This window comes from Hyperolius riggenbachi, chromosome 3, assembly GCF_040937935.1.
Source record: "Hyperolius riggenbachi isolate aHypRig1 chromosome 3, aHypRig1.pri, whole genome shotgun sequence".
Classification (NCBI taxonomy): Eukaryota; Metazoa; Chordata; class Amphibia; order Anura; family Hyperoliidae; genus Hyperolius; species Hyperolius riggenbachi.
In genome coordinates, this window is record NC_090648.1 from 449,038,095 (window position 1) to 449,062,704 (window position 24,610).

Sequence of the window (24,610 nt, forward strand, 5' to 3'; positions counted from 1 at the left end):
ATCTACTGTTATGGGCGCATGCATAAATCAGCAAGTGGCCAATATTTGCAACAATACTGATGACTGGACATAGAAATATAATGATTTATTAGAACAGTGCACTATATGCAAGTGAAAAAAGCCCAAGAGCAAATGCTTAAAAACAAGAAGAGAATCGAGAGCCCAATATGGTGCAGTATTGTCAGGTAAAATGAAAGGATCAATACAATTTTATGTGTATATACTCACAAACATGGGTTACCCATAGGCAACCACTTTAAATGCAGGTGGGGAGCATTAGGACCTGACCCCACTCAGGTTAAGAAGTCGCTCTCTGTAGATAGTAGATGGGGATGCACCCCTCCACCCAGGGTGGACTAGAAGATCAGCAAAAGCTCGGTATACAGAGGCGCTAGAGTAGAGTAAAACGTTTTAAAAACCGTTTAAAAGCAGAGGGAGATGTTAGGGTGGACTTACCTCCCTCTTACAAAAAAGAAAACTCACTCGAGTCTCGATAAAACAGAATTGACAAATAATTTATTCAACTCCACAAAAGCAACGCGTTTCGCGGGCGTGACCCCGCTTCCTCAGGCAAAAATGGGAGCACAACTCAGTGGGTCAAGCAGTAGGTTTGAGCGCATGAGCAAATGACTGCACTACTGCGATCAAATTCCCAAGTTCACAGAAACCTAACTGTCTAGCTAATTAGCAAACGAAAGGTGAGGCACAAAATCAGCAGGCAGAAGATTAGTCAAAAATGCAGACCAAGTCAAACCAGGAAGTCAGTAGAGCAAGCAGGTACAGAGATAAGGAACAGGACAAGGGAAAGTCCAGGAGTTCAGCAACACCAGATAGTTACTGCGATATTCTTGCAATTGTAAAGAGGAAAGGGCAATCCTTAAATAGGCAATGCATTAGCATAAACAGGATGCAGGTGGTGGTAAGTGATCCTGCTGAACTTGCACTTCATACACCTGCAGGTCTGCTGGAGAACTATAATTCTTTAACACAGCTTGAAAAAGGCCACTTGCTGGTAAATCATGGAAGGTTTCATAATCCCGGCACACACTGCCACCAGCAGTGTTACATACTAATATACCGCAATATATACTGTAGATATAGGAAGCATCTCTGATGCTAAAACCATGATAATTATATGCATTATGGGGGGTTCAGTGGCTTAGTTAGTACACGATTTGCATTGGGCCCATGAAGTTTACATATATACATACATAACAATTGATTAAGTAGAACCAAAACCTGCCAAGAATAGCCACAGTGCCAGAGAGGTTAAAGTAGTGGAGGGGAACAGATTGTAAATGATTTCCACTATTCAAAGCACATATGGAAGTGATCACTACTAGCACTGAACCAATGAAGTGTCAACGCAAAACATACCAAAAACATACAGATAAGTTAATTGGCTTCCCCATAAATTGGCCCTAGACTATGACACATCCACTACATGATACATACATAGACATATGACTATGGTAGGGATTAGATTGTGAACCCTTCTGAGGGACAGCTAGTGAGAAGACTATATACTCTTTACAGCGCTGCGTAAGATGTCAGAGCTATTTAAATATGAAATAATAATAACACAGCATTTGAACGGAGGGTCTCTGGTGGGCCTCTCTGGTCTAGAGTCCTTCATACAGTGACAACCTTTGCATCCCCTATTTCTATAGTGACAGGTGAGGTGTGATCTTACACTGTGGGCATAAAAGAGCAAAGCTGACATCCAGGTTAATCTCTATGTGACCAGGTTGCCAGTTGGATTTGCATTGAGCTTGCCTCAGATCTGGTAACTGATGGCATGCACTGTAAGTCCAGCCACTACCGTAGGGTTTTTGTTTTTGCTTTTAGTCATATATCAACAACAAACAACATTTGCAAATCGCTTTTCTCCCGTAGGACTTAACATAAGCATGGCTCAGACCAATAATTGGTTTAATGATACATTTTGGTACAAATATAGAATCCACAAATGCCAGACTAAACTGGTTGGCTTTTTAGTCTGGATTTTAATGACTCCAGGGATGGGGATGTCTTCACTTGGTGTGGTAGGGAATTCCAAAGGATAGAGGGAGCATGACAGACAGCTATGGCTCCAAAGGTTTTGAGGGGCACTCTGGGTGTGACCAAGTTCTGTTTATGGATCCTGCTGATCTGAAGCTGTAAGTGGTGTGGTGCAGTTTCAAGTCCTTCAGGTAGCATTGTGTAGGGATTTGAATGTCAATAGTCCAATCTTGAAGAGTATTCTCCATTTGATACTGTAGGTGTTATGATCGCTTCTGCAGCGTTTACTGCTGACTGCACTGGTATTGCAAACCAAGCAGTTCTAATGTCATTACATGCATTTGCTTGCATAGTTTGGTTTGCACTTAAACTAGTTGCTGATTCCATCTGCAGTCGCTCTGAAGTTTATGACAGTTTAATATGCTTTTGTGTAAACAAACATTGTCTGCTGCAGTGGAGGGGCGGTCCCTTTCCTGCAGGCTGCATATCATTGTCTGCCTTTTCTTGCTATCAGCCTGTGATTAATTACCATTCACTTGTGTGGGAATCTGCAGGTCTGCTCCCATTGGATGACCTCAGTATAAAGAACTGCTTCCTGCAATGCCTCATGGGCTATCATAGTTTCAGACTCTATCTGTTACTCTGCTCGTGCCCCACCTCGTTCCTGGTCCGTGTGGACTGCGCTGACTCCTGCGAAGGGGTCAGCGAGTCCTCCTAGTTCTGCTCTTGTTCTAGAAGTTGCTACTTGCTTGTCTTGTGTCATATATTGGTTCATCGCCAATATATACGCATACTTGCGCATTTTGTTATTTTCCTTGTATTCGTGTTACGTTAATATATCAGTGTCGCTGATATATACGTACACGAACTGTTTATTTCCTGTGTTCAGCTAGTCAGTTTTCCAGCACGTTTTGGTAGTTTGCGCGTATCGTGAACACCCGTGCTGAGCTAGTTATCCTGTTCCTGGTCCTGTTTGTGGATTGCGTTCATCTCTGCGAAGAGATAACGAATCCTTCTGAATCCTGTTCCTGGTCCTGTTTGTGGATTGCGTTCATCTCTGCGAAGAGATAGCGAATCCTTCTGAGTCCTGTTCCCTGTATTACTTCAGTCTTAGTCAGAGTTCCTGCTTATGTCATATATCGGTTCTTTGCCAATATATACATATGTTAGTCAGACGTTACGAATAGTTTCATTGATAGCTGTAATTGTAATACGCTAGGAAAACATACTTATTGTATATTTATCTGTGTTACGTTCATCTATCTCGATCCTGCTATTTCCTGTCTCTCCTGTCCTGTCTTTGTGAGGCACGCCATCGCCGCAACGCATTGGCAGCCTCATTCCAGTCTGTCTGGTTTTGGACACTTGCTGTCGCTAAGTAATCGCTAGCTAGCAAGCGTTCATTCTGTCTACCTGTCCTGATCTCCTTAGTCCTGGTTTATGCGCTCAGCGCTACCTTGCGCTGAGACGTTATTACGAAAGTGTTTGTGGCTGTTCAGATCTGCACCGGCTCTGTGCACCACAATCTCCTATTGGAGTCAGCCCTCTCCTCCACTAAACTGGGGATATCCTGATCCCTTGTGCTGGTGTGTGTACCTCCTTCACGTCAGCTTATGTGTTGTATGCTGACTGTGGAGATTACACCCCCAAGCTTAACATTATGATAGCCCCATTACCAATCCCCATTGTGGGGGGGGTTCCCAGCAAAAATGACACTGTTTGTTATGGTTCCTGTTCCTTTAAGAAATTTGAGAAGCTCAATTCTGAAACAGAAAATGAGTTTTTTTCTGAATGTGCCAGGTTCCTGGCCAATCCTGAGCTCCAGGCTACTCCTGTTTCAACGTGGGCCCCCCAGCTAGTTTATGTTTTATTTAAGGGAAGATTGTTTCAGTGGGCCTACGATGTCTTGGATCATACCAATTTAAAAGAAAGACCACTGGAATTTCTAGCGTTTGTGATCCATAACTGGCTGCGCAAAACCGATTTGCCTAGCCCTTTTGATAAGCTCCTGGCAGCTTGTCAATCAGCTGCTCCTTCTACTGCCTACAAAAATAATCAGCAAGCAGATAATTGTTCTGATAACTTTTCTTCTGCTAAGGCAGCAGGGTCTAAAGCCAAACGTAAACGCTCCAAAAGAAAAGCGTTACAATCAGCGGAGTCGTTGCCCTTGGCGACTGCGCATCAGATCTGTAACGAGACTCCACCATTAGCAGATAATGAAATTCAGTCACCATTCAGGGGAGTCAAATGGACCTATGAAACTACTAATGAACTTTCATTGCTAGCCAGGGAAAATAAAGGTTCTTGTTTAAATGAATTATCTGAATATGATTATGAAGATATATTACAGAGTATTGAACAGATCAATTTATTCGTGCAGCAAGGGAAATTTGCATACACTACAGTTCAATACTTGCTACAGGTATTGGAGATCCTTAGGAATAAGAAATCGGCCAATCACCTGCTAAATAACCCAATGTATGTTTCTGCCACTAACACATTTGCAAACTATGATCAGCCGGAATGCTCAGCTGTTAAATATGCATGGGATCCTCCATTTGAGAAAGGAGAGATGGAAGCTCTGGTCTATGAATGGAAGAAAGATGCAAGTTCATTTTGTCAGTTTTACAGTGCAAAAAGTGAATTAGTATTGAATGCATGCATTAAGTCTGCTTATAACCTAATAAAAACTGGTGTGTGTGGGTATGACTTTGTGGCTCCATTGATCGATGTGTGGAGAATGATTCTGGACGATTTTTATGCAATTCAATCAGTTGATACCAGGGAAGACACACTGTCAAGTGGAGATTGTTCCACTTCCTCAGTTCCTGAGGACTCGCCTGCTTCAGCACCTTTGGCTGATTCAGCGAGTGATTCTGAGCTCCTTTTGTGTGAAATTGAAGTTCCTGTAATTCCACCCTGTACCATGGATAACTCAGTGTTACTTCCCAGTAAGACAGAAATTACTAATACTTCCTTAATCTTGCCCTGCACAAATTTCTCAGCAGAGGACCCAGAGGTCCTGCTGACTTTCGAGTCCAGCCTAGCCAGTACTCATGACTCTTTGTTTAGTGAAACAGACACCAGAAAAATCTTGCCTGTCTCTGCAAACACTTCTGCAGAAATTACCTGTGTTAATAAAGTTCAACTCCTGTCTGATCCAGCAGATGCCAATAGATGCACTACATCAGTTTCCGAGTTCCAGCAATCCTGTCTAGTAAACTCAGAACCCCAGCATCTGAATTTTCCAATTTTACAAATGAATGGTGATTCAGATGCGCAAACATTGTGTCTTGATCTTCCTGTTTCTACACCTCGCTCTAGTTTCGTGAATAGCTCAGAGCATCTGCTATGTGAACCTGAAATCGCAGAATTATTACCTTGTTCAGAAAATTTTCCAATAAATTTGCCCTGTACCATGAATTGTGCAGTAGATCTCTCCAATGAAACTCAGGTCACAGAATCATTATGCTGTCCAGCAGGTGCTTCCATGGTTTTGCCCTGCAATATGGACTGTTCAGTGATCCTGTCCAGTGAAGCTGTGGTCGCAGAGTCTTATGCTTCACCCAGTACTTTGGATACTTTAAACCCTTTAGCAGAGGAGGCTGAAGCACTGCTTACCTCAGTTGGTGTTGCAGTAATATTCACTTGTCTAGCAGCTGTTTTGGAATTACAGTCTGCTCTAATAAAACTTGATGAATTTCTGCCCAGCGAAGCAGAAGCCATTGAAATATTGTCCTCGTCAGCAAGTGTGTTAGATACCTTGCCCTGTACACAGTCTGATTTAACCAATGTTGTTGAGTCCCTCTCCAGTGTTGTAACAGCCGAGGAACTCCAGCCCTGTCCTCTGAATGTTTCAAAAGTCTTGCCCTGTAACATGGATAATTCTGACTCGCTGGAAAAAATAATAGAAATCTCAGAATTTCAGTCCGGGTTAATGAGTGTTTCTGAAACCCAGCCCTGTATCCTGGAAAATTCTGGTTCTCTGGCCGGTGTGGCAGAAGTTCCAGAGCCCCCTTCCTGTCCAGTGAGTTACTCAGTTTTGCCTAGTTCAGTGGGGATTGCTGCAATATTGACTTGTTTTGCAGCCCTTCATGAGCTCCAATCCAGTGTATTTGATGAGTCTCTGTCTAGTCCAGAAGAAGTTATGGGAACCCTGTCTAGTTCGGTGCATACATCAGAAGATTTGTCCTGTCTTGTAAATGCCCCTGAACATGATTTGTTAATAACTTTGCTGGAATCAGAGACATCTAAGTCTGATCCTGCATTTTTTAGTGAGAATCCAGTAACTGTGAAGTCTAGTCATGATGATTTTTTTTTGCCCAGTCCTGGTTTCGGTCCTACCTTGACTGACTTTGAGGTTTGCAGTTCCTTGACATGCCCAGAAGTCTCTCTTGTGCCGGTGTGCCCAGATGTGCTTCGTATGCCAGAGTGCCCAAGTGTGTCTGTGTTGGCGTGCTCACACGCTTCCCTAGTGGAGACATGTTCTGATGTTGCCGGTTGGCCTGCATGCCCGGAGATGGTTCTGGTCCCTAAAAACCCTGATCTTGATGTTTGTCCTTGTGACCCTGACTCTAGAGTTGCCCTGGGTTCCATAGGGGTTCTTGATGGTTCTCCATGTGAGCCTAAGGGGCGTTCTGACCTGTGGGGATCTCTTTGGAGCTTCCAAGTGTTCTGGGAGATCTCTGAGGAAACTTGTCCTGGTACCTTGGACTGGTTCAACGGTGGGTTTTGTGTTGGTGGGGACAGTTCCGGTGGGCATTGCAAAGGCTTTGGCGTTTTTGGACAGTCCCGGGAAGGCGATGGGTATCGCTCAGAGAGTTTCTGGGGGCTTTTCTCTGGAAGTCGTGGTTCTGATGGGTATCACACTGAGGCTTGTGGTGCTGACGGGCATGGTTCGGTAGGTTCTGGTTCCAATTGGTCTAGTTTTGGTGAGACTGATTCGGGAATTTGGTTTTGTCGGACGGATCCGACCTTCATGAATTTTCAGTCAGATCAGTTTGCTGGATTTCCCACTTCTGATTTTTTGGTTTGGGTGGTTCAGGAGAAATATGTCAGTTTTCATAGGCGTCCAGAGGCCGCGTTTAAGGGAGGGGGTACTGTTATGATCGCTTCTGCAGCGTTTACTGCTGACTGCACTGGTATTGCAAACCAAGCAGTTCTAATGTCATTACATGCATTTGCTTGCATAGTTTGGTTTGCACTTAAACTAGTTGCTGATTCCATCTGCAGTCGCTCTGAAGTTTATGACAGTTTAATATGCTTTTGTGTAAACAAACATTGTCTGCTGCAGTGGAGGGGCGGTCCCTTTCCTGCAGGCTGCATATCATTGTCTGCCTTTTCCTGCTATCAGCCTGTGATTAATTACCATTCACTTGTGTGGGAATCTGCAGGTCTGCTCCCATTGGATGACCTCAGTATAAAGAACTGCTTCCTGCAATGCCTCATGGGCTATCATAGTTTCAGACTTTATCTGTTACTCTGCTCGTGCCCCACCTCGTTCCTGGTCCGTGTGGACTGCGCTGACTCCTGCGAAGGGGTCAGCGAGTCCTCCTAGTTCTGCTCTTGTTCTAGAAGTTGCTACTTGCTTGTCTTGTGTCATATATTGGTTCATCGCCAATATATACGCATACTTGCGCATTTTGTTATTTTCCTTGTATTCGTGTTACGTTAATATATCAGTGTCGCTGATATATACGTACACGAACTGTTTATTTCCTGTGTTCAGCTAGTCAGTTTTCCAGCACGTTTTGGTAGTTTGCGCGTATCGTGAACACCCGTGCTGAGCTAGTTATCCTGTTCCTGGTCCTGTTTGTGGATTGCGTTCATCTCTGCGAAGAGATAACGAATCCTTCTGAATCCTGTTCCTGGTCCTGTTTGTGGATTGCGTTCATCTCTGCGAAGAGATAGCGAATCCTTCTGAGTCCTGTTCCCTGTATTACTTCAGTCTTAGTCAGAGTTCCTGCTTATGTCATATATCGGTTCTTTGCCAATATATACATATGTTAGTCAGACGTTACGAATAGTTTCATTGATAGCTGTAATTGTAATACGCTAGGAAAACATACTTATTGTATATTTATCTGTGTTACGTTCATCTATCTCGATCCTGCTATTTCCTGTCTCTCCTGTCCTGTCTTTGTGAGGCACGCCATCGCCGCAACGCATTGGCAGCCTCATTCCAGTCTGTCTGGTTTTGGACACTTGCTGTCGCTAAGTAATCGCTAGCTAGCAAGCGTTCATTCTGTCTACCTGTCCTGATCTCCTTAGTCCTGGTTTATGCGCTCAGCGCTACCTTGCGCTGAGACGTTATTACGAAAGTGTTTGTGGCTGTTCAGATCTGCACCGGCTCTGTGCACCACAATCTCCTATTGGAGTCAGCCCTCTCCTCCACTAAACTGGGGATATCCTGATCCCTTGTGCTGGTGTGTGTACCTCCTTCACGTCAGCTTATGTGTTGTATGCTGACTGTGGAGATTACACCCCCAAGCTTAACATTAGGTAGCCAGTGCAGTGAGCAAAGAATCAGTGTAATTGTAATTTGAAGTGTCGAGACTGGTGTGTTAGCAATCTGGCAGTAGCATTATGTACTAATTGCAGTCAGTAAAGGTCCTCATTTATATTACAATAGTCCAGTCATGATGTGATGAAGGCGTAATGTGATACAGGGTCCCTTTAAAGCTGCATAGCACTGAAGCAGTATACAAACTTGGCAACAAGCTTTCTGTTGATATCCTATTTAAAAAAAACAACTTGAACTTGTGAATTCTATGCCAGTAGTAAACCTATTCTTATATATTAAATATACATTTGTCAGGTTCATTAATAATTGTCAAGGACACTGGCTTATTTCCATAGCCAATGCGAGCAGGAGCAGAATAATGCATTAATCAGTCATGAAGCATGATGCCCATTTGCATCCTCATCTATGTGGACTGATAATCTCATTTCAGAAGCCATCGTCGAGCCTTATCCCATTAATATGGTGATGTTGATTCATTTCTCTTCTACTTAAATAGAGCAAGCAATCAAAATGTATGGCTCGGCATCGGCAGAGCGGCTTTGAAAGGTGCAGATAATAGGGAAGTCGGAGAAAGTTTTGACGGTGCATATTTCTTTTTAAACGGAAGATGACAGGGCCTTTGCCTCTTTAAATATTGTCTCAAACGCGGAACAGGTTTTCAAAAAAAACCTGCCAACTTATTACTGCTTATTTGGAAATTCGTTCAGCGATGTCTTTGAAATTCAGCAGGCCTCTGAAGTAGAAATCTGAATATAAATGACATTGTTCTGCGCGCTGATGTGTTAAATCCTCATCACGGCAGGTGTACTGAGAAATAAGTCCATCGTCAAAACTCTACCGGATACAGAATAATGTGCATATATCAAGCTGCTTAGTGTTGGCTTTCAAAGTCCATTGGTGAACCGGTGCAGTCAGCATGGACAGTATCAATTTAAAATGTCCATTGTGCTCCCGTAATAATTCAAGGGGCAATGAATCAATGTAAGGGCTTAACTTACTTCAGGAAGCAATTTAATGAGAGAATGCAACATGGGTGGTAAGGAGGCTCCCAGGGGACGGGGGAATAAAATAATTAAGCTTAAAAGGAGTGTAGTCAGCTCAATTACCCCCTACCATAATGGTCATCATAATCTAATATGTTTTATTATTATTAAAGAGAATCAGTAAGGAAAAAAGTGCCTCTATGGGGTACTTACCTTGGGAGTGAGAAGCCTCTAGGTCCTAATGATACTTAGCCTGTCCTCCTCCACTCCTCCATTCCAGAAAATCGGTACTGGGCTTCAGGATCATAACAATCATGTGTGAGCCTCGCGCAGATGCAGTAGCGGCTTTCCTTCAGGCTCAGGCAGAAATAGCCGAGCCCGATTAGATCCGCTCTACTGCGCAGGTGCGCAGTGTCTGCGCCTGCTCAGTAGAGTGGATCCAATCAGGCTCAGCTATTTCTGCCTGAGCCCAAAGAAAAGCCGCTACTGTGCCTGCCCAAGGCTCACACAGGATTGTTATGACACTGGAGCCCTGGCAATTTTTTTGGCAGCTGATGCTGGAATGGAGGGATAGAGGATGGGGGAAACCTCATCAGGATCCAGAGGTTTTCCCCTCCTGAGGTAAGTACCTCCCATGGGCTCTTTTTTCCTTTCAGATTCTCTTTAAATGGCAATAATGAATCTATTAGATTGTGATCGCAGCTGCATCTTTGTAGGTAAGTGAACTGCTTACTCTTCTTTAAAGCCAATGGGTACTGATTTAAGAAAAAAAAAGTCAGATACTGACCTAAGGAGAGGGAAGGCTCGGTCCTAATGAGCCTTCCCTCTCCTCGCCCGGTGGATCCTCCGTTCAAATCCCCCGCCGCGGGGGACTTCGTTAGTCTTCGGGAGCAATCGGGCTCCTGAAGACGGGCCGCTCCATACCACGCACGCGCGAGTGCGTCATAGACCTGCGTGAGGGCGTCATAGAGGGCGCTCGCGCATGCGCAGAATGGAGCGGCCCGTCTTCGGGAGCCCGAGTGCTCCCGAAGACTTCCGAAACCTCCCTTCGGCGGCCGAAGTGGCAGTATTTGACCGAACTGGTCGAATACTGCTACGGGGGATCCTGAGCAGGACCGGGCACCGGGAGAGGAGAGGGAAGTCTCATTAGGACCGAGCCTTCCCTCTCCTTAGGTGAGTATCTGACTTTTTTATTTTTAAAAGGGTACCCATTCACTTTAAGACCTTTTACTTATTTTAACACCTACAATAGGCATGTGAGCACCATAACTGGACTACATAGCAATGGAAGAAGGTGGCCTGGTGATTCAGATTTTCTTTTACATCATTTGGGTATCACATTGACACATAACACATACCTAAAGGTTGTTGCAGACCACATACACACCTTCATGGCAATGGTATTACCTGCTGGCAGAGGACTTAAAGGGTCTGCTGCTAATTACTTTGTGCCAGATACCACAAGACATCCTCAGAGGTCTTGTGGAGGCCATGCTTCAACAGTTCAAAGTTCAGGGAACCTGAACTGAGTAAAATTATTTAAAATAAACACATGATGCAGCTACAAATGAATATTAAATACTTACTTCACTGTCAGTTCCTCTCAGAAGCTCACCATTTTCTTCTTACAGTGATCCTTTCCAGTTCTGACAATATATTGTCAGAACTGAAATATACCAGTTGCTGTCAGTTATATATCAGCTGCTGTCAGTTACAACTGAATGTGCAAGGTAATGTCCATGTTTCCTTATGGCTCAAGTGGGCTATGTGCTGACCAGGACGCTGTTATGGGGTAATGGCCATTTTCAATATGGAGGACGGAGAATTCCATTGATCACAGTGAACAAACAGGAAGCAGGAGAGGAGAAAGGGGTTGATGAGGGGACTACACAAAGAGGTAAGTATGATGTGTGTATGTTTATTTTTACTTTTAATTTTCAGTTCAGGTTCTCTTTAAGCTATTTTGTTGTCACAAAGAATATAAGCCTACTTTCTGGGCCCAAAATTGAGTGTGTGGAAGGAGGGGAGGCAATCGGATTCTATCAGGTGTGCGGGACCCCATATACAGTGCACACAAGGGAAGTGTGTTTGTATCTATAGTTACTTTTCCTTGTTCCTGGCAGCCACCTTCACTTCTGTCCATCCTTGCAGCTCTGTACTCACTGCTAGAGTCCCATGCTTTACTGTCTTCTTGTTCTGGTCAGCCACCTTCTTGTCTCCTTTGCAGTTTTGTACTCACAGAGGTCCAGGTCTCACTGTCATGTGACCACAGTGAAGCCTGGACCTCTAGTGGTGAGTACAGAGCTGCAAGGGAGGCAGGAAGATGGCTCCCCGGAATGAGAAGAAAGTGAAGCTCTGGACCTCTAGTGGGGAACATAAAGATATACTGTAGACGGGAAGATAGCTGCCTAGAATGAAAAAAACAGTTAAGCTTGGGCCCTTTGCAGCGGGTACAGACCTGCAAGGATGGGATGATGGCTGCCAGGAATGAGGAGAGGTAACTTTAAATACAAGCAAGATTTCAATGCGCACTCTGCATCACATACACGAGGGAAGACATTGGGAGTTCAGCTCCCATATTATTAGGTTTTTCGAGGGGTGAAAGTTTGGGGGTCGGCCTATACTCAGTATGGCTTATACTCTCGTTTATATTGTATGTAATATTGTAAAGGTGTAATCATTATGTATACAGCTCCTTTAAAAATCGTGTTTAAATTTATATTTAGAATTTATGGCCAAACGAAACAGCTTTCATCAGCAAGGCCATTTTAAGCAACAGGATGAGCAATAGCTGACTTTTCACCAAGCCTAATTATCTACTTCAGACTGCGGCACTAGGTTATTTTTAAAAGGTTCTGAAATACTCTTTGGAACGAGTTTGTTTTCCCAAAAATAGTTTAGTAGATCTCATCACCAGCATGCTTTCGGAAGTCTAAATTCGAACTATAACTTGGAAATGAACATGAATGAAATGATGTAACATAAGGAAGTTTGGCTGACTTCTGAGAATTATGCCTCTGTGCATTCATTAGAATTATACATTTACATAATGTCATAATGTATCATCTACTTACTTTTAACTAACGATGTAAAGAAAAAATGGATGCAGATTGTCAATCCTTCTTTCCTATACCTCATTTTTTCCTAAAAGACTACCCGGAGTCCCGGACAGATTTCTGGAAAGGCCACAGATGTCTACAGCCCAAAGGGGTCATCTCGACATAAAATAGGGGTTGCTACATATGACAGAGAAGCAGAGCTGGGACAAGGTCCTCCAGCACCCAAGGCTGAGACACCAAAGTGCGCCCCGCCATCCCTCCCACCCCAGCTGTCACACACTGATTGCTATTAGACTAAGAGGGCCACAGGGCCCACAACCTCCCCAACACCTTAATATCTAGTTATCTGGCTTGCAGTCATTGCTATGTATCCCCTTTTCTTATTTCTTTCTGCTTCAAGCACAATTAGGAATGACAGCTGAATGAATTGTGCGCCCCCTCCTACACTGCGCCCTGAGGCTGGAGCCTCTCCAGCCTATGCCTCGGCCCGGCCCTGCAGAGAAGTCTGCAAATAGGGGGAAACACATGAAAAAGAGAAGCTGATTCTCAAGGGAGATGTATGGAAGAGGGGGCTGCACATACTGTAGAATGGGAGGGGCGCTTTTACACATGGAAGGAGAGCCCCAACATACTTGTCCCAGGTGCAATAAAAGTATAAATCTGACTTTGGAAGCAGAGGGTTTTTTTTTTTTCAAGTACACTAGAAAGATTTATGCCTCAATACATTCCTACCACTCTGCAGTGTCTCAACTAGAAGGGCCCATCGGGCAGGGAGATACAGAAGCATTATTTATGGATGAAAATAACACTGCAGAGCTCTGGGCAGTGCCGTAGCAAAGGAGCTGTGGGTACCAGGGCTAGTTTTACATTGGGCCCCCTCTAGCACTCTATACGTAACACCTTATATGTTGCATGAAATCCAGCTGTAAAATGAAAAACATTACCATGGGATGGGGAAGCCTCTGGATCCTAATGAGGCTTCCCCCGTCCTTCTCTGTCCCTCGGTTCCACCGATGGCAGCCCCCAAACAGCAGAGATGTAAAGATTTACCTACCACTAACCAGCGCAGGTGAAGTAGCATCTGTGAGTCTTACATTTTACCCACCTAGTGGGCAGTTTCTAGACTAAATTGCACCCAGGGCGAGGGTGTAAAAATTGTGCCCCCTTCTCCCCCACCCCCGTGGAATTGCAAACCCTTATTCTTATGGACAGTCACAGGTCACAAGTAGATCTGCCTACTTACTAGTGACCAGCCACTCATCCAGGAGGAAGCAGGGACCAGGATAACACACAGGCTAAGAGAGCCCGGAAAAGCTGACTCCTCCATGGGGACCATGCACTGACAGCCTGCAGTACCATTAGAGGACAGGTGTCATCAAGCCGTGGTGACGTGATGATGACTTGACGTCGGACGCAGGCAGCCCAGGAGGACTCAAGAAAGGTGATCATGCCGGTAATCTTGTTTCTTCTTCCATTTGGCTGCACTGCACGTCACCAGCTCCCTATCAGTTATGTCCTTCTGCCTGTGCCCCCCTTCTTCTACTTGCCGATCTGCGTCCAGAGTGGTCGCCCTGCCCGCACTGCCCAAGAAACGGCCCTGCCGCTTACTAACTCACTAAGCTGCTCCCATTGGCTAAGTGTTGGTAGGATTAGTAGACACTAGTGATGAATGAACGCGGCCATTTCCCTTTTGCCAATATTTTCCCACAAATGCCACATTTTTTGCGAAGATGTGAATATCTGCAAAAGTATATGGGCACAGCAAAACACATTTTCGCACAGAAAATAATTTTTGTAAAAATATGTTGGCAAGGAAAAACTCACTTTTACCCAATGCATTGAAGCCTACGTGCATGCGAAAACACATCTTTGCACATAGGAAAATATGCATATGGGCAGGCATGCAAAAACTCAAACTTTTCGTCAAATGCAAGCTGGCCACTAACGGTCCAATTTCTAGCGAAAAATCGTTCGAGCGATCAGAAATTCTGATCGGACGAAAAATTGTTCACTACACCATCAACTAACCAATCATTGCTTCCTATCTATCACGACCACCAAGAAAATCCAAATTTTCGTTCGACGAAAAGTCATTCGGGCGACATTTTTTTCACTTGTTCATAATCGATTGTGTCCATCAATGGAGATTATTTACAACCAATCCGATCAGAATTTCTGATCGCTCTAACGATTTTTCGCTAGAAATTGGACCGTTAGTGGCCAGCTTAAAAGTCTATGGTAATGATAAAACATTTTTGCATAAATATATTGGCATGCATGCAAAAATACCTTTTCAAGAAACACATTGTCAAGTCAATGGAGATGAGAAAATACATTTCGAAGAAAGATCTCATTTTTTTTGCAAAAATGTGCATCTTGTGAACATTCATTATATTTTCATGAAAATATCAAATCAGGTCTAAATGCACATCTCAAAACGAAAATGTGAAAATTCAAGTTCATCCCTATTGGACAATGCTCTTGAAACCTAGTAAGGCTCTCCTTTAAAGTGTAGCTGATATGGGCTAATAAAGAGATTTTATACTTACCCGGGGCTTCCTCCAGCCCCATGAGCAGCATTGCATCCTTCACCATCCTCCTGAGTTCATCTTTTCTCCTGCTAGAGGTCCCGGTAACCAGGCTCAGTCATACCAGTCAGCGTGACTAAGACAGATTACCGGGACCACTAGCAGGAGAATGGAGGAACTCAAGAGGATGGCGAGGGATGCAATGCTGTTCATGGGGCTGGAGGAAACCCTGGGTAAGTATAAAATCTCTTTTTTAGACCATCTGAGGTACACTTCAAAGACCAATATACAACTGTAACCCAGGATCTAATGCATGGAAAGTATTTTATATATTTTAGTATACATTGAAAAACGTGTTTGTTGTTCATAAATCAATGAGTCACAATTCCCAGGGCATTATGATATAGCCCACCAAGTTTCAGAGTTCTTTTTACCAGAATTGTGTCACAGTTAGGTTCTACAAAAACTGCATTCAAATTGTCAATATTCAGTTCAAATTCTTCTTTGACTGAAATCCAAATAGCAACACTGCTCCCTAGAGGGGGTCTAGATCAACATAATGCTTCCTTGTGGCTATATTGCAGCCAGCATATTGGAGACTGACTAGTCCATAAATCCTACCCAGGGGTTGGACTTTGTTTTAGTTTCTTTTTAAAACTTTTTTTGTGGCATATATACAACATATCAGTCATATACACCAAGGCCAATACATTACTGGCCACATTTTAAGAATAAAAAGAAAGTAAACATAGCACAGCATAGACTAGATAGACGATATAGGGGCCCATATGCAATTACATTTTTCCCCCGAGTTTTCTCCTAGGTGATATTTTCACAACTTAAACTGTCTTTTAAGCCACTGACAAACAAGAGAATACTCAAAGTAAACTTTGTAGTACTTTTTTCCCCAACATTTTGGTACTTTTTCAATTGTAAAATGCTGGAAAGTTATTTTAAAGCGGACCTGAACTCAGAACTTCTGCTCTGCTCTAAAAGATAAGCAACAGTATAATAACCTTTAACCGCCCTGGCAGTCAATTAATACCGCCAGGGAGGCAGCGCAGCAGTTTTTTAAAAATTGTTTTTTTTTTAAATCATGTAGCTAGCCTAGCGTTAGCTACATGACAGCCGCTGAGCAGCGGCATACCCCCACCCCCTCCGATTGCCTCCGGCGACCAGGCCCGTCAGGAAATCCCGTTCTGAACGGGATTTCCATTAGGGCTTCCCCCGTCGCCATGGCGATGGGCGTGATGACGTCACCGATGTGATGACGTCAGAGGGAGACCCGATCCACCCATCAGCGCTGCCTGGCACTGATTGGCCAGGCTTCGCAAGGGGTCTCGGGGGGGGGCACCTTCTAACGCGGGGAGCGTCGTCGATTGGTGACTTCACGCAGCTAGCAAAGTGCTAGCTGCGTGCAACAAAAAAAATTATGCAAATCGGCCCAGCGGGGCCTGAGAAATACTCCTGCGCGGGCTTACCACCAGGAAGGTTAAAGAACAACCTTTCTTTCTTACAGCCCACAGAACCCCTGCATCCCCTGCATATATCTGCATTGTGTCTACTTCCTACTTTCATGGATGGAGGCAAAGGGTTAACATCCTGTGTTTACAAATTAGCTGAGGCTGCCAAGGATTGCTGAATTTCTGTGCTGACACACCTGAGAGATCAAATTACAATTGGGATTACTTGCAACTGAGGGGAAATTAGACAGTCTCTTCACTCTAAACACAAACAGGGTGGATTAATTAGTTTTTTCCTAGTGTTCTGTGCAAGAGTGTTTCAGGTCCACTTTAACCCCTTGCGTACCCGCAGTCTCTGGCCCCTCAAGGCGTAGAGACTGCTGGTACTGCAAATGGAGCTTCCCAACAAATCGCTGCACATAACCACCGGTTATGCCATTCTCCCATTGTCACAAGCCCCTCTCTCTTCCACCTCTATGATGGCAGAGCGCTGTGCGCTGGTCAGTAGCCACTTTCATTATCTCCTGACCCTGTCAATCAATGTAAGCCAGCGCAATTGGCTCACAGTGATCATGCGGTCAGGAACCAATGAAAGCAGTTCCTGACCTAATCACAGAGCTCTGCCATCCTGTTGATGGCAAAGTGAGTGAATTGTGGCAGGGGCAGAGTGGCGGGACCGCACAGCGCAATTCTGAAATCTACGTCCTGTCAGAGCCACGCAGCCACAAGCAGGACGTAGATATAAACCATGTAGGTTTGGAAGTGGTTAAAGAGAAGATAGAAGTTATGTCCTAGGCAAAAAGTTAATTGCCTCTGTGCCATAATCTTATCAGTGGATTTTACCAGTTTGGGACAATATCAAACATATATGTAGTTCAATATGTAAGTCTATAGTGCTACAGGAAATACAACATATCTAAACTTGGAACAATAAAAAAGTTAAAAGTAGTAAATTACAAAAAGAAATATAAACATAGAGGAAATGTAGAAAACAATTTTCCTTTTAAGCCATAGGGTAAAAATAATGATTTGCTAACAAACTCTCATTATGTTTCACATTTTTAATTATGTCTCCTGTAACACACTTGCCTTATACACTTTTGGCTTTTAAGAGCTGGTCCACACTAGGTCCGGAAACGTATCCGTGGCTGCGTTTTTCAAACCTGATGAAAAACGGAGTCCCGGATACTAATGTTCAAAATAGCAGCCAGCCTCACCCAAGTAAAAAACGGATCCGTCTGCGTTTGCGGGGATCCGTTTTCAAAACCTGAACAGAAGGTCCAGATCTGCTGCATTTTCACGCAACGGATCAGGACCACGGATACACGCAGGGGTAGTGAAAGTAATGAGAAAACGCATCTCCAGCTCCACAGGCAAAAAACGGATGTTAAAACGGATAGCCTGAGCTTTATGATTGGCCCAAAAAAATCCTCCCACTCCTTCCTAATGATGGAGACGTTTTCTGTCAGGGAAAAACCTGAACGGAAACTGATGCAAAACTGATGCACTTTCATCAGTTTGCAGTACGGTGGGTACTTCCCCTGATCCGGACTGCAGGGTCCGTCCTGCAACTGTGTCTAGTGTGGACCTAGCCTAACTCCCTTCCAGAGTATAAATTTCAAATCCCAACAGGGCCGGGGTTTTTACTTTAAGATCTAAATGGCCTGTTTGACCTCCTTATGACATCAAAGCCACCAATTAGCAGGTGATTTCTTTGCAGTACAAGTTACTATAGTTTTAATTAGTGTTGTCCACAGTAAAATAAAATAAACAATAGCAAATCCTAATAATGTCTCACTGTATCACAGAATTAGCTTTTTGCTTACAATTAGCACCAGCACTACAGACCTCCATCCACAGGTTAAGCTGTTTCAAGGATATAGTTAATCCCTTTTCTGTAGGTTTTCTACTTACACAAGATGTTTACTGCGTTTTAGTCATGAATATACTTATACCCCTCCTCCTCACCACCTGTCTTTTTCTTCTTGAGAATTCCATTAATCCAAGCTATTGCATTTTCTTAGACTACGGACTGTTTTCTGCATGCAAGGGATTTCTCAACACAAAGCAAAACACATTTATCCTGATCTGGCTGGGCTTTCTTTCTGTGTCGCAAACAGGAAAATAATGCGTGAACTGTATTCGCATTGCACACACACAGCACAGCATTTGTTTGGTGTTGCAATTAATAAGCTTGACATAGTCTGCTGGGCTTCTATGAAAACATTTCTGAGATCAACATTGTATCGTCGCTCCTCGTAACTAAGCAAATAACATCTTTGGTCATTGCAGCCAAACAAATTATCTATAAATTAATATGTGATTGGCTTTTATTGCTATTTTTTTCTATTTTGCGCTTAAAAAAATAAATATTTTTTTTTAAATCTCATTTATCACAGGTATCAATCTCCCCCCCCCCCCCACAATTACATAAGTATTTTCCCATTCAAATGAATCTAATTGTATTTATTGCCATGTGCTTTGACCTTTGGCGGTCAAAAATAAGTCACAAACTGATTCACACACTGGCAAACAAGTAAATGTTTTCAGGCTGTTTGATCGGGGCTGTAATAAAATTCTTCATCAGTCTCCTTAAAGAGGAACTTCAGCGTAAACAAACATACTGTCAGTAAGTTACATTAGTTATGTTAATTAAATTATATAGGTAATATAATCTCTTACCCACCCTGTTTTAAAAGAACAGACAAATGTTTGATTTCATGAGGGCAGCCATCTTTTTGGTTGAAAGGAGGTGACAGGGAGCATGAGACACAGTTCCAACTGCCCTGTGCCCTTACCACCCCTCCCAGTTGCTAGGCAACATGAATAACAACATAGGAAATCCCATCATGTTTTGCACAGCATCAGGCTAAGGTCCGAGTGCCTTCACGCAAGTGTTAGCAATGGCAGACAACCAGCAACTGACAAGCAGCAGAATATATAGTTGCTGGACTCTGCCGCCCCACCCGAACTATTCAGCCAATCATGAGTCCTGCAGGAATCAGCTGATCTTCCTGATCAGCTGACACTTCCCCTGCTGGTATAAAGGTCCTAAGTTCAGGCCCACACGCGCGTAGCTCTCCATCTGCTTATGTGCACTAACAGACCCAGCCACACCAAACGCATGCTGCTGCATGCAAACTGCCGCGTTGGACGCGGAAACAGCCGCTTTGCTGTCAGGACATGCGGCGGCTTTTCCGCATTCCACCATACTACCAGGCGCGTGTCTATGCGTGCAAACCGACGCTTTGGACGCGGAGTCAGCCGCCTTGCTCTTGGCATATGCGGCGGCTTTTCCGCGTTTTCTCACAGTACACCCCCCCCCCCCCCTGAGGAGTGGACTCCGGACATCTCCTTCCTGGCTTTCCAGGATGTAAGTTAGAGCATTTTCTTTTTATCTCATACTCAGGCCGGCCATCAATCAACCCAGGGCGGGAGGGAGTGGAATCCACCTGCAGCGCTGACCCGGGCAGGGACACAGGATATGATTTCTTGTCAGCCTGTATTTTCGGTGGTAGAATGGTTTTGGGCCCAAAACCCCTGTCTAAAGCGTCTGCTTTGGGGCTTTTGCTATCAGGCTTATGCATGAGAGGTAATCGTGATGAACAGGAACCATTAGAAATATCAGTACGCTGTCCAGCCCTCCCTGCGACCTGTATCCTGGTTTTATCCACCTCCCCCTTCTTCAAACAGTGCTCATGACAATGGGCTGACCAGTCCAGTAGCTGTCCTGAAGAAGAAATAAGGCTGAAAACGTTTTTAACAGAGTCTCTTTAAGAAGATACTAAGTATCATCGTAATTCAAAAATAGTGGTGAGCTCGAATTTCAAAATTTGAAGATATGATGTGAAATCATAATTCAAGATGTCCAATTTTTTGCTAAATTAATTTTTCATGTAATCATAATTATGATCTGTAATTTGAAATGCAATGATGTGTAATTTAATGAACATATAACTATCTTATGTGCATAGACTTTAATGCATTTATGCAAAAATGTGTTTTCTCATATGAGAAAATGCTTTTTCTTATGCTCCATAGCATTCAATCCATAAGTGCAAATTATTTGTTTTCTCATATGGGAACATTTGTTTTCTTATGCCGCATAAACATCTATGCATTTATGAAAAAATGTTTTTATATGCCTAAAATTGCTTTCTTATGCCCCATAGACTTCAATGCATTAATGCAAAAATGTGTTTTCTTATATGCAAAAATATGTTTTCTTATGCATCATAGACTTCAATTCATCATTGCAACAATTATGTGAAATTAAATGAAATCAAGATTACTCACTAAATTGTAATTACAATGAGAATTGTAATTGTGAAAATTATGCAAGAATTCACAAAACCAAAATTACTCATTACCATCAAAACTATAAGCATTTTATGCCACTCCTGAAGATTACATAATTAATTTCTATAGACTATATTAAAGGACTACTGTAACAAGAGGGATATGGAGGCTGCCATCGTTATTTCCTTTTAAACAATACCAGTGGCCTGGCAGCCCTACTAGTCTGTTTGGCTGCTGTAGTGTCTGAATAACACCAAAAACAAGCATGCAGCTAATCTCGACAGATCTGACAATAATGTCAGAAACACCTGATATGCTGCATGCTTGTTCGGGGACTACGGCTAAAAGTATTAAGAGGCAGAGGATCAGCAGAATAGCCACGCAACTGGTATTGTTTAAAAGGAAATAAATATGGCAGCCTCTATACCCCTCGTTACAGTTGTCTTTTAAAGCAAACTCATGTCAAGCTTGACACAATATTCACGAAGGATATGCCTCATGTACTTTTTTTTCTGTAAATGAGAGCTCTTTTAGGGCTTTGTGTCTAGTACTTTCTGTTACAGAAGGAGTATAACCACATCCTGATCGATCCATCTTATCATACACCAGCTGTAGCACTGGGACAGAGGCTGACATACTGTTAGGGCCCTTTTGCACAGGTCGCTAAACTGCAGCCTAGGGGCTCGATTCACAAAGCGGTGCTAACCCAGTTAGAGACTTTAGGCGTGATAACCATTGCACCACGCTGGTGAAAACACAGTTTAGGCGTTATAATTTTAGGCATGATGAGTTTAGATAAATTTAGATCGCGCGCAAAGTCCCGCATGCAAAGCAGTGCCATTAAACTCTATGCGAAATGCACCAGACTTTGCAAGCGCAAAAGTTTTGATCAGCTGTGCACTGCGGTGCTAACCCAGTTGGTGCTTAAACTTATCACGCCTAAACTTATCACACCTAAACTTATCACACCTAAACTTATCATGCCTAAACTTATCACACCTAAACTTATCACACCTAAACTTATCATGCCTAAACTGAGTTTAGGTGTGATAAAGGGCTTTTCACCAGCGTGCTAACTGTTGGCACCGCTTTGTGAATCAGGCCCTAGGTGTGCAGTTGCCAATCAGCAGCGTGCAGTTACCAGGCAGCAGCAAGTAGTTACCAGGCAACAGCAAGCAGTTATCAGGCAGAAGCAAGCAGTTGCGAGAGTTTGACAGTCTTTTCACTGCCTATCAACTGCTTGTGGAAAAGGGTCCTTGTTCATCTGCTTGTTTCCCCCCACCCACCAACCTGACTTGAAGTCAGCCACCCAAGGCTAGATGGGCAAAGGGGGGGGGGGGGGGAGTGGAAGAGGCATTTTTGCCATAATGTTATATTACAGTTATGTTTTTTTCACCCACATAATCATAAGATAGCCTCTCCTCAAATACTGTGGCTGGTGCAGGTGTATGTGTGTGTGGTGTGGTGTGGGGGGTCGGGGTGACTACTGTACTTTATGCAGCTGTACTCCTGTACCAGGAAATATTAACAGAATGAAATCCTAATTCTTTTCCTGTAGACTATTTTTTTTAAATGAGTCATGCAGAGAGATGGTAAGGATACCTTTAGTAGGTAAGGTAAACACAAGTTCATTTTAAATTGTAACTGTTGGCATTGAAACCAAAAATCAATTCTTGGGGCCTGATTCACAAAGCCGTGCTAACTGTTTAGCACAGGTGTGCTAAACAGTTAGCACGTGAAGTGCCGTTCGCGGACTTTTGCGGGCGCAAAGTGCCGCGATTCGCGTGATCGTGGGAATTTGCGCGCGCAAAAGTCCGCGAACGGCACTTCACGTGCTAACTGTTTAGCACACCTGTGCTGAACAGTTAGCACGGCTTTGTGAATCAAGCCCTTTATATTTATCTGGTAAACACGTAATAGGGATGCTAACCGGGCAATGCAAAAGTTAAATATCACTCTTATTTTTCTTCTCCATAAAACATCATTCCCTAGTTTCCCTGGCTCTTATTTGGTACATCTGCCGCACAAAGGAAGTTGCAGGGCATGCTGGGTTTTCTTTTTTTTCTTCCTTACTTTCTTCCCCTTTTCCCCTTAGACATAACTAAAGCAGCCTGATTGGCTAAAGCCTCTTTTCCTCCTGATTTCCCCTCCCACACCTCTGTTCCTCTCTGATTGGCCAATATTTCTGAGAAGCTGAGAAAATCACTCACCACAGCAGCTTCTGAAATCCATCCATACAAATAAACCAGCTCTGCAGAGTCACACAATGATGATGACAATGCACATTCTACTGCAGAGCTGGGTGGGAGCATCTGCAGACTGGGAGGAGGGTGGTCAATGCATACACAATCAGGCAGAGGAGAGTAAGGGAGGAAATTACATCAGGATTGGCTTCAAGATAGACACAGTAAAAATGGAAAATCCTACGAAGGATTTTTTTTTTACTAAAAAACAATCACTAAAATCAAAACGTGGACAGTGCAATACATATGTTATGTAAGTAGAGCAAGTATTTATCTACTTATATTGGTGTTTTTTTCGGAGATAGTATGGCAGACAGCTCCTCTTTAAAGGTGAAATCCAGGCAAGTTTAAAACAGAAGCATTTTTGTATAGATCAAAACATAACTAAAGGGGCACTATTGCAAGATAATTACAATTTAAATGAAGTTACTGGCATAATAAGTACATTTTACAAAATTGTATAAACCACATTGGAATGTTAATTATTTATATTCTTGTCTTAACAGAATTTTTTTTTTATCAGTGATGGGCTCTGGCTTTGTGGTGCTCCTGTGGCATGTCACACTTCTCCCAGGGGAGGCTAAACTGCTTAGTTAACATACATGTTTGCTATCCCTCAGTAACCTTGCCTCTCAGACTGTAGCACTGAGGATGGTTTAACTCAGCAGTTCTACTGTCCCCATGTGCTGTGCAGAGCCTCTGGGGATCGCACAGAATCCTATCTGTCTGTGCTGGCAGCACTTCACACAGGCACCTCTGTTGCAGTTTTTACTTACAGCTGACTTCAGCTCTGTGTAGAGAATATCTCTGCGAGTGAATAGCACATGATGTGTTAGTTCAGACATGCGCTGTTACTTGTAGAAATGTTCGCAATATAGAGCTTTCAATTGACAAAACCACACACCAATTTGTGAGCTTGGCTGGTGCTGGATACCTGTTGCAGCAAACAGTCCAATAGTCAAAAGAGGGATCCGCACACAGACTTCAGGAACAAATCATGTTTATTGTTCCCTATAATAATAATAATAATATTTATATAGCGCTTTTCTCCCTGGGGACACAAAGCACTTATGCACACATGTAAGATATCCACAGTTGTCTACACCGACAATCATTTTGGGGCCATTTCGGTCCCCTTTGTCAAGGCAAAGTCTGCTCATACCTTGACAAATGGGAACCGGCTTGGCCCCCGAAACGATCGTCGGTGTAGACGACTGTGGATGTCTCACATGTGTGCATAAGGAACAATAAACACAATTTGTTCCTGAAGTCTGTGTGCGGATCCCTCTTTTGACTATTGCCCCATATGGAGCTGATGTCAGCTATGAGTTAAAACTGCAACAGAGATGCCTGTGCCACCTCACCTCTATCTACAAGGACAGATTTGTCAAGAGAAGAAAACCCTGGTCTGAATGAGGATTGTAGGTGTGGACACTTGCTAGTACAAAAGGATTGACATTTAATAAATTTTGATATTTATCTATTTGCATAACTTAAGCTCTGTTTTTCAT

General features: G+C 43.4%; 1 protein-coding gene across 5 annotated transcripts in view; it reads left to right on the forward strand.

Moving 5' to 3' along the window:
• LOC137564229 (gamma-aminobutyric acid receptor subunit gamma-2) overlaps positions 1-24,610 on the forward strand; it is a 217,733-nt gene that overhangs the window by 169,920 nt on the left and 23,203 nt on the right. The gene's annotated exons all lie outside the window — the stretch shown is intronic.